Raw genomic sequence first — 12474 nt, forward strand, 5'->3', positions numbered from 1 at the left:
GTTGAATCCATAGTTTTCTGGGTCGATGAGAGGAACAGTGACACTTCTGATGCTTTTTCAATCCAAATTCAGCAATGATAGTTGGGGAAGGGGGAGGGTACAGCGTAGGGGAGGGGAATAAACATTTAAAATGATCGAAAATGACTAATATTAGCGTCGAATCCATAGTTTTAGGAGTACCTGAGATTAACAGTGACAATTCTGATGCCGTTTGCCGCATCGCGGAGGAGAGGAGGGGGAGCTATATATAGTATTATAATATTCGAAAATGACCAATATTAGTGTCTAATCCATAGTTTTCGGGATCATTCAGATAAACAGTGACATTTCCGATCCGGTTTAAATCCAAAAATCAGCCCCACCTCTCGGAGGAAGGGGAGAAAGATAAATGATCAAAAATTGCCACTATCACTGTCGAATTTGTAGTTTTCTAGGTCGCTTAGATGAACAGTGATACTTTTGATAGCGTTTAAATTCAAATTCAACCCCGCAACTTAGGGGAGGGGAGGAAGAAATATTTAAAAATGATCGAAAATGACCAATATTAGTGTCGAATCCATGGTTTTCGGGGTCGCCGAAGTGATCAATGATCTTTCCGATGCTGTTTAAATCGATGCCATTAAAAACGAAAACAGCATATTTCACGGGCACTAAACACGAGATACGGAGTTGTGCATTTAAATTTTCATTTCAACCAAGCGAAGCGGGTAATATATGCTAGTTAATCCTAAATCGCTATTAATTCTCACACTTTACAAAGTGACACTGCATTATAGCTTCATCACTTTAAAGTGTATCCTCCTTAAGCTGCATGCATTTAATCGAGAGTTGATTATCGTAAAAGGAAAATTAGAACTTAATTCCTTCGTGTGAGATAATAATGTCCTATCAATCAAATATTTTACTTGTGAAAGACACATTACTTTGTATAATTGCAATACGTATGTTGATATTCGAAGGACGTAAAAGAGAAAAAAATACCGTTTTCACCTAAACACAACATTTTGCACTTACTATGATATTGTTTTTCTTTAAATTAAAAACACATGCCACATTTCTTATTATGAGAGTACGATTTACATAGTTGTTTGCGAAAATTGCAACTGAGAAAGAATGGCGAACTCACTGTATTGTTAAGAAAGGGTGTGACGTACCAACGATTACAATTTCAGGATGGCACATGAATGGGTTACAAGGGAAATTCGGGAGAAAGCACTCGCCTGCAGAAAAACTAAACATGCCATTTGAAGGACCAATTCATGACGATTACAAGTTAATAAAATTCCTGTACAGCTGAGACTCAACTTGGAGAAAATTTATATGAAAAAAATCAGTATATGCGCATTTAAACGCGTTAAGTACAACAATATTAGCAATAAATATTGACATATGAATTGAAATCTATCGGACGTAACAGAAAACACTGTTTTGTAATAACTAACGGGTTTGTTAGTTAAAATTAGTCATTATACTATTCACAATAATGATAGGTTAGACTTGAAAATTGCTCACTGTTGCTCTTCTGTTCTATGAAGAAATAGCGTAGGCAAAAGACTTCCTTACACCATGAATATTTTATATGTGCAATTGCGTTGCATCCCTCAAGGGAACAGTTCACATAAAGCGAAAAACAAATTCGACAGGTGATTCAAAAGGTATATAATTTGTTCGGTAACCCGCCTTGTGGAACGCAAACTGAAGCAATCCAATGTATCGCGGTGATCCGAACTGATTCATTAGTGTGGACACGAATTTTATTTGATTGTTTTGTTGGTACATTATAACGTTCCGGATGAAGATGTTTCATATAATGTACAAATCTCCTACCATAATCTTTGATTGATCGGAATCCAAATATCAGATACATCAAATGGTTGTACAAATCGTGTACAGTTCTTTGGTCTATTGTCAACCATCATATCTTTGCCAGGCGTCGTCAACTTACAATGGATAATTTGTCTGTGAATGGACCCCAGTGATCAACCAGTAGCAAGTTTAAACCACAATGTCAATATTCGTTGCTAATAATGTTGAATTTAACGCGTTTAAATGTCATATACTCATTTTTCATATAAACTTCCATGGTGGATCTCTCGAAAAGTTCTCAACCGTACAGGAATTTTATTAGCTTGTTGTAATCAGCATGAATTGGTCTTTCAAATGACATGCCTAGTTTCTCTACAGACGAGTGCTTTCTCCCGAACTTCCCTTAAGAGGGAGAAGGAGTGCGCCACAGCGGCCGGAAGATTGGTGTTCAATTTAACATGGGATCTCAACCATTTTTTAGGCAAATCATGGTTTCATTTCGTTCTTTCGCAAAAATGTCTCAATAGCTCACTCAATATGATGCATCTCATTTTAAAGGTGCAATTTGAACGCTGTGCGTGATATTTTCTTCTTATAAATACAGATAATTATAATCCAAATTCCCATAAGAAAATGATCAAAATTAGAGGGAAAAGTCTTCTGTTTTTTTACGGTAAGGAAAAGAGCTAAAAACTTCGGACTTTTTTGAGAATGGAGTACTATCTTTGTATTTGTGCGCTACTGTACTATTTTTTCACTGTTTCCAATGACATTCATTACACAATCGATAAGAAATTATATCCTTCATTATTGAATCTACAGAAATCAGAAATCAGATTTTTTCGTGTTCACGTACTTGGCCGTCTAACTGCTAGATGGCACTATAGTCATTCCTCTGAGTCAATTTCCTCATCCCACTTTCCTTCTCAGCGGGAGCCAGTCCTTTTGAAAACCTACTTTGAACTTCTTAGCAGGGGCGGGAGGAAGGAAGTCGTTGTGAAAAACGGGAACTTCAAACACGAGGAATGGCAAAATTTATGACCTCTTTAGTTGATGGTTTCTGTTTCAGCAGTACAGTGTATTTGTAGATGGTTTCTATGAGAAGAAGTAATTTGTGTTGGTAGCGATAAAGTCAACCTTTCGACAGAGATTTGTGAAGGAGAAGCCGAACCAAAGTCTTCGTTTATCTATTCCAAGAAAGAAATGAAAACTTCCTGCAGGACTGAGAATATACATACAAGAGAAAAAATAAAATACATTATTATAATCTTATTATAATATTCGAGTAGATTAATCCCCGAAATATTCTTTGTTTACCTGTCAAAAAATCAAGAATAATATAAAGCTCTTTCATCAGCTTCCATCGTACAACATACTAAACACAAACATTATATATATATATATATATATATAGTGGCGGATCCAGGATATGATCAAGGGAGGAGCTAAACCATAGTTTGTCTCTTTATCCAGAGTAAACAGGATTGAAGCCCATTTTATCCCGTGTATACCTGAACGTCAAGGGGGGGGGGGGCATAGCCTCTATAGCCACCTTTGGATCCGCGCCTGTATGTTTATACTGTTTACAGTGCCGGATTTACGTATAAGCTAAACAAACTATAGCTTAGCGCCCTGCTCTCTTGGGGCCCAAAAATCTAAAGAAAAACTGGATATACATTTCTAAAACATAAGAAAATTAAAAAATAAAATAAAATGTATATATACGTAGCAACAATGCTTCTTGCTGTGTAGCCTACGTTCATGTAATTAATGGGGCTCCTTCTGCTAGTCTGCTTCCTAAATTATCTCTAGTTTGTTCATTTCTGTATGTAGGGTGCCTATGTTCATCTGGACACATAAAGGACCCCATTACCTTAAACAGCTTGGGGCCCCACGAAACCTAAATCCGACTCTGACTATCTATTTATGCATGTTTGCTCCCTCTCTTTTCGAAGCAGTGTTTCTTTGATATTGCTTCAGATTCCGGCAGGTTTTACCAAGGAGGGAAGAGTCCTTATTCATTCCAGGCATTCAAACTAGGGACTGGACTACTTACTTCCAACATTCTGTCCCCCATGTATCCCGTTCTGAATCAATTGCCTAAAGCCCATAAAACATTCAAATTCAAATGTAAATGTTGTTCATCAGTGTCGACACCGAAATATTTCTCAATCAATCGGAGAAATACTCTATATTCGGTAGTAATTTTTATTTATTTATTTTTTTTTTTTTTAAAAAAGTGCTGTTTAATGTATCGCATAGGAAACTAAATTTTTATACACCCTAGTAGTATAGAAACGCACCATACGGTACCTTACAAAATAAACATCCTATGCCAAGGATGCAAACATTAACAATAATAATAGAAAAACATACTAATAAACATTTTAAAGACATTCTTTCATTAATCAAGTCGCACTTAAAAGTAGAAAAAATTTTGGTTATGCATGACTTAAAAAAAAAATGGGATGCGCTCTAATATAGGCTTACATACAGTTACTTTATAAATTCTTAAAATGACGCGCCCCATTCTTTTTATTTAGGATTGCATAAATAAGATTATTTTTAACATTTTAGTGCGAATTGATTAACAAAAGAATGTCTTTAAAAGGTGTTTTATCATTTTTTTTATTCGTTGGACACATTTTCCAAATCCTAAAGTGATATGCAACCAGGGAAATAAGGGCTGGTTAAAGGCTAGTATTTATTTTAGGATAAAATAGTTGAAAATAAAAACATTAAAATTTGCTTTTAAAATAAATAGATATATTGCAAAGTAATAAAGTAAAAATGAAATATTGTATTGTCGCCGGACTTACGTCGCTCTGTGACAGTTCTTAGTTCTATGACGTCAGGAAATAAGTTCAATGTATACGAACACTTATTCAATGTTTGAAACAAACACCTGTTACGTCCTTGTACACTCATCTCCAAAATGATTGTCGCATATCTATAACTGTCTTCATGTAAGAATATAATGTAATACTGAATTTGCTGGGTACTTTTAATACTGATACTATGTGTATAATCGGGAAATGGTAAATTTCATAGGAAAATATTTATAAATACGAAAATTAGAATGAGTAAATCATAATGTTGCTAAATGAACACGAAAGTTTTATTTTCGTTTTATTGTTCTTATTTACTCCTCTTTTGACATGAAACTTGCATACATGTCTCTGCCGATTGTACACATACTAACATTATAAGAAATACCGGGTGAATTCGTTATCAAATTATATTCCTACAACAACATATTTATAGACATGCGACAATAATTTTGGGCATGAGTGTACCTTCCTGAAGAAGGTGACACATCTTTTAATTCTATTGTTAATGAAGTGGTCTATTTCCCCAAATAAAAACCAATACCAAGCAGAGCATATGCTCCCTCCTGTCCTTCTAAGCCGGTACCCAAGGCTAAATGTAACATTGCGTCCCTTTCCTGTTGTAATAGGAAAAATTCAGGATGGTCAGCTACTGGTATCGATCCCAGGACCATTCGAATGTGAAGGCGAGACAGAGGGTAAATCTGGTGATCATATTTTGAAAAGAAAATAAAGAAATGGATTCCACTAAAAAAAAGTCACATTGCCAATACATTTCAAATCTTTGTCTGGGTTTTCTGCCTTTCAATTCCAAGTTTTTTTTTTTTTAACCACGAAGGCCCAAAATAAATTAGAATATCGACTCTCCCGGTTTTTTTTTTTTTGTTTTTGTTTAATATTTGCATGGTTCTTCATTTTATATCAGACTCTTCCTGCACTATTCCCGCGTTATTTACCATAGGTAGAATCCTTTGAGAAAGAGACAGGCGACAAGTGCTTTAGTTCTCTATGGTATGTTTGTGACCGTTGTAGATATTTGAGTGGCTGACGGCTGATATCATGTTGGTCCCTCTTACAATATCTCTGTATTTATTTTTTCTTCAGTTCTGTTTCTCTTTTAGCCAAAAGAAAGGAATTTCACTCCTCTGTCCCATTTACATCCGTAACCATCCCCCTCCTGCGCTGTCCAACTTTGACCACATGCAGGGGAAAACGAAGGAAAAGGAGGGGTGCCATTTGCCTTGACGGCATTTCAGCAACAACCCCATCTGTTGCCAAAATAAGGAAACACTTTGCACTGCGATATCTTCGATTTGTCAAGGTCACTTGACTCCTTTATGTGTCCAGATGAACATACGCACCCTACATACAGCAATGAAGAAACTAGAGATAATTTAGGAAGCAGACTGGTAGAAGGAGCCCTATTAATTACACGAACGTAGGCTACACAGCAAGAAGCACTGTTGCTACGTATATATAAATTTTACTTTATTTTTTTAAATTTTCTTATATTTTAGAAATCCAATTTTTCTTTAGATTTTGGGGCCCCCAAGAGAGCGGGGCCCTAAGCTATAGCTCGTTTCGCTTACACGTAACTCCGGCACTGTAATTAGTATACATATACAGGCGCGGATCCAAGGGTGGCTATAGAGGCTATAGCCCCCCCCCCTTGACGCTCAGGTATACACGGGATAAAATGGGCTTCAATCCTGTTTACTCTGGATAAAGAGGCAAACTATGGTTTACCTCCTCCCTTGATCATATCCTGGATCCGCCACTATATATATATATATATATAGATATGTACATGTATGTATGTATATAAATGTGTGTGTCTAGTATGTTGTACGATGGAAGCTGATGAAAGAGCTTTATACCATATAATTCTTGATTTTTTGACAGGTAAACAAAGAATATTTCGGGAATTAATCTATCCTAAAGATTATAATAATGTATCTTATTTTTTCTCTTGCATGTATATTCTTAGCCTGCAGGAAGCTTTCATTTCTTTCTTGGAATAGATAAACGAAGACTTTGGTTCGGCTTCTCCTTCACAAATTTTTGTCGAAAGGTTGACTTTATCGCTACAAACACAAATTACTTCTTCTCACAGAAACCATCTACAAACACACTGTACTGCTGAAACAGAAACCATCAACCAAAGAGGTCATAAATTTGATTCATTCCCGTTGTGCCTACTTCCCGTTCTGCCTACAGACCCTCCAGCACTTTAAAGAAAATATTTTTAATTATCTTATCTCTAGGCAGAACGGTAATTCCCGTTGTGCCTACTTCCCGTTGTGCCTACTCTTTCGAGACGGGGAATTATGTGCAGGGAGGAATTTTTGTAGGGAATATTTCTTTAGTATTTCTAAAAGCTTCTGTAAAAACAACCACCACCTCTACAAGTTTCATCATACATGGAAAATTGGTTGACTCAGTTGCAAGAATGTTAGACATTGTATGTGAAACAAACATTAAAAAAAAAAAAAAAAAAAAAAAAAAAAAAAAAAAAAAGATCTAATATCAAGCAATTTCAGAACAAAATTTTATTTGGGTTTCCAGTAGTTTACCTCCAGCATGCTAAGACTTGCAGTACTAAAAAATGCCACAGTTCACATCCCCAAGACATGTCTGGCCAACTATTAAACAAACAACGCAAGAGGATGCATAAGGCGGCCTTTAAAAAGAGTGTTTGTCTCCATCATATCTCTTTCCTCGAATTGATTGATTCAGTTGCCAGTAACCCGTTTGACATTGTATCTGAAACGAACACGAAACAGACTTACTTCGGGCTAATATCAATTCATTTCACAACCGAATTTTAATCGGTTTTCCAGTAGTTTATCTCCAGCATACTAAGGCTTGCAGTACTAAAAAGTGCCACAATTCACATCCTCAAGACATGTTAGGCCATACATTAAACAAACAATGCAAGAGGATGCATAAGGCGGCCCTTTTGAAAAAAAAGAGCCTTTGTCTTTTACATCACTGCTCCTTCTTTGGCATTACCTTAACAGGTAATTTGTCTTCTAACACGATTCTATACTACATGCAATGTTACATATACTTATATTGTCAATGTAAATACTACATATCGTCAATGTTAATACCATATATCGTTAATATAGCCAATATATTTAAAACATCTCACCATCACTGTTCTAAATGCAAACAGTATGCAACTGCATCTGTGTAAGCCACCAAGTCTATTACATGTGATTCCAGACGTGCCTTCAATGATTTTATTTTTTGTTCAATTCGCTTATATTTCAGCTTTGGTTCCTTCGGCTTTTTTCCTACCTCCAACATCAGCATACAAGCTTCATTCTCACTCTGTTCTTGCTGCAACAGCTGTACAAATGTAAAAATATTTGGATGTTCTCTTGTAAGTTTTCTGTTTAATTTAGAGTGCCAGCCCTCTACAACATTATTTGTTCTTCCCTCAACATTATCATATTGGTTCCATATATCTCTGGAAAAGAGAGAAACATTAATTACATAAAACAAATCAAAGCTTGACAATAGACATTCAACAACGATTGGAAGTTGCATGTTAACGTCTGTCGTAGATAACGTTAAGGATAACGTCTGTTGTTTGTTGTTAGTAACACGGTAAATTTATAAGTATTCAGTTTTGTAATCATTACACTAGTATAGAGTTAATTTCAGATCTCTGGTATGAGCAGATTAAAATTTCGTATTGGCATGCAGATCTCAGAAATGATTTTTTATGGAATGAGAATAATAATTACGCTTACCACACTCCATTAAAGACACTATGCACCATTTCATATCCAGACACTTCTGAGCTCACAATTGTAGAACACATAGGCAATACAACAATGACAAACGAAACTAATGGAAAAACATAAAGGACTAAAATGACCGAATGAGTAGGCCTATATATGAAATACTAATCACTGCTAACGTAGATTTCGTTTCCCAAACGAAAACCACATATATTTGAAAAAAAAAAATCAAACGAAAAACAGATAGTGAAATAGCGTAGAAAATAAGGTAACTACTATATCGTACTTACTTTGTGAAAATGGCGTCTGCATCGTCCAGCCATGTTTCGACTAAATAGTCATGAAACTTCTCTGCGTTTTGTACTTCCGGGGCATTTTCCTGGAGATGCAGGAACATGTCACCCACTTGCTCCACTGGCACAAGTGGTAGTGCAGCAGCACGTCTTATCCACTTCCTGACCTCTTTGTCTTCTTCATAAAAAGTGGACAACCCCAATGACTGAACTTTCCTCCATAAACATTGGGTGTAATGGAAGAAACACCCACGAATGGCTGCATCCGGAAAATCACCAGTAACGGCATTGATTACCGCTCTTTCAAAGTCTATAATCACTGTAGTAGGATTAAAGGAAAGACCATTTGCAGAAGCCGCATCTTTAATGAGAAGCAGCATCCTACGATAGTCTTCCTCTTTCTTAGAAGGCAATAAACAAAATAGAAACGGAAAAGTCTGCCCCAAATATGTCCCATGTATGGTGTACAGCTGCTGATATATACGGGGAGCTGCTTTAAAAGTACCATCCATCCAAACTGTCTTTGTGGTTGAAAGCTTCCGTAAATTTCCGGTTGTCCCAAAGACCTGCAGAATATAATATTAATATTTAGCTCCCCTAATATATTGATAATTATTAGTGTATTAGCTAATTAACATATTAACAAACTTATTAAATTCAAACAAAATATATATTTAATATTGAATTTTCAGACATGCTGCAAGCTTGAAGTGTGATGACCAGCATACTTAATTCTAGCTAAAAATTTAAGGATGCATACTTGAATGTTAAAGTTATCTAAAGCTCGTGCCCAGAATATAATACAATTGAAATCCCTTATTTGAATCAGTTAATTGTATTAGTACACCTCTGGCTCCAAAACTAAACTTTGAGGATCCTATTAAGTAAATTCAAACTAGATGATATTAATTAATGTCTGTAAACTTAACACTGCTAACATTAAGTACTTTACGAAAGTTATTGTAATTAAAATTGAATAATAATAAATTCAGTTACCAATAATCGATCAGAATCAACACCATCATCAATTAAGAGAAATTCCTCTCCTGTTAATGTCTGTCTCCACCTGCCCTCTAACCTAATACAATTTCTTGTTGTGGGAAGTTCAGGCCTTTCTGCGCTTCTACAGTTATACAGGGTATGTTTAATTCCCTCAAATGTTGGCAAAGCGGCTGCAACCTCTTCCTGTATCCCTCCCTTTTCAATCACTTCTCTGAAGATAGAAACAAATGAAATAAATAAAAAAAATACATGAATAGTTTCGTTAAAATTTACCTGCAAAATACATTCATCTGACTAGTGCAATAAGCTTGAAGTCAAAACTTGTAAACTGAGATTATTTGTACTGCTAACTTGAACTTGTATCACACGACTAGCGAGATACTAGGCCACTACCTTCAAGAAACTGACTTCAGTTTACCCAGATCAACTATTTGGTGTCTCTTAACGTAATGTTAAAAAACGAAAGAAAAAAGTAGTTAATTTTTAACTAGAAGATAGAACTAACCAATAAAATAACTACTCATTTAAAAAGAAAATTTAGTCTTACCTGTAAACTTTTGGAACTGCATCTACAGGATTCTCGGACACTTTACACTTCATCCTGTCTATTAAGCATCTTGCTTCAATTTTGCTCCTTTCTGTTTCATGAGAGTGTACTCCACTCTTTGATAAAACATCGTCACCCAAAACAACAACTGTCGCTTTGCACCCACGTGTACATTTCCAATATGTCTTTTCTTTACTACGTCTATTAATCCGGTATAAGAACCCTTCGTACGCGAGCACTTTCCCCCCGTATTTCGAACTGACAAATTCTGCCATTCTGTGCTGCTTACTATTCCTATTGATACTTATAAAGTGACAGATTAAAAATTTGAATTGAATTTTATACAGATTACTGTCTCGATCTCAGAACTTTCACTTTTCGAAGCCGTCAGGTGTTCTGAACGCTGATTGGCTACCGGTGAACACAGTAGCCAATCACCTTCAAGAGTACCAAACTGAAACAAAATCTTATAAATCCCTTTCCCTCCCCGATTATCTGTCCTTTTGATTTGAGTTGAAACTCTACAAAAACATTCAATTATGATATTTGTATTTTGTATTCCTGCTATTTACATTGACAATATAAATATGAAAATAGAAGTATGTATGATATTATGGCATATAGTATAGAATCACGTATAGAAGACAAATCAGCTGATAAGGTGATGCCGAAAAAGTAATTTTAATGTAGGAGACTAAGACCCAACTTAGAATGTTGGAGATGAACTACTGGAAAACTGAATAAAATTTTGTTGTGAAATGACTTGATATTAGACCGAAATAAGTTTATTTTCTTGTAACTGAATCAATTAATTTTCCATTTCTCTGTAAGTATTAAAAAAACACATCTCTACTAAAGTAGACGTGAATAACGCTGCTAATAACAAAACTATACCTAGTCATTTTTTCTGAGAAGAGCAAGTAAGATAACATTTAAAATATATGATGAAATTTAAAGGAATAGTTATTCTTCTTACAGAATCTATTAGAATTACTAAAGAAAAAATCCCTAGAAAAGATCCCTCCCTGCACAGAATTCCCCGTCTCGAAAGAGTAGGCAGAACGGGAAGTAGGCACAACGGGAATTACCGTTCTGCCTACAGATAAGATCATTAAAAACATTTTCTACAAAGTGCTGGAGGGCCTGTAGGCATAACGGGAAGTAGGCACAACGGGAAGACACCATAAATTTTGCCATTCCTCGTGTTTGAAGTTCCTGTTCTTCACAATGATTTCCTTCCTCCCGCCCCTGTTAAGATGTTCAAAGTAGATTTTCAAAAGGACTGGCTCCCGCTGAGAAGGAAAGTGGGATGAGGAATGACTATAGTGCCATCTAGCAGTTATACGGCCAAGTACGTGAACACGAAAAAATCTGATTTCTGATTTCTGTAGATTCAATTATGAAGGATATAATTTCTCATCGATTGTGAAATGGATGTCTTTGGAAACAGCGAAAAAATAGTACAGTAGCGCACAAATACAAAGATTGTACTCCATTCTCACAAAAGTCCGGAGTTTTTAGCTCTTTTTCTTACTGTAAAAAAACAGAAGACTTTTCCGTTTGATTTTGATCATTTTCTTATGGGAATTTGGATTATGATTATCTGTATTTATAAGAAGAAAATATCACGCACAGCGTTCAAATTGCACCTTTAAAATGAGATGCATCATATTTAGTGCGCTACTGAGACATTTTTGCGAAAGAACGAAATGAAACCGTGATTTGCCTAAAAAATGGTTGAGATCCCATGTTAAATTGAACACCAATCTTCCGGCCGCTGTGGCGCACTCCTTCTCCCTCTTAATAGCAGCGCCTTTGCTTCAGTGCTCGCAGTAGCACGTCAATACAACGGTTTACTCATTTTCAGGCAGTGTAATGTGGACAATCAAATAGGAAACGTGTGGGAAACCGTAACTACGGCTCATTGAAGACAAAGAGTGCAATATAAACTAACTATTATGTGCGAACGAGTCACATGATCGGCCTACGGAAAGGTAGCTTCTCGTACAATGAAAATGATTCGCGTACATGAATGACACTACAATAATGATGCATACGTGAAATTCGGTAACAGGCGTATGAACTTGTTACAGACGACGGATCGAGCATCTGCTGAACGCTGAACTGGCGGCATGCATGCCTTGGTGTTGTCTTCTATCGACCCAGAACAACAAATGCCTCCAATTACAATGGAAACGTAAATATCGTCGCTGGCGTGCTGAGAAGTAAACGATTGTGTTTTCTGA

The sequence above is a fragment of the Thermobia domestica genome, chromosome 9 (genome assembly GCF_964235325.1).
Source record: "Thermobia domestica chromosome 9, izTheDome1.hap1.1, whole genome shotgun sequence".
Taxonomy (NCBI): domain Eukaryota; kingdom Metazoa; phylum Arthropoda; class Insecta; order Zygentoma; family Lepismatidae; genus Thermobia; species Thermobia domestica.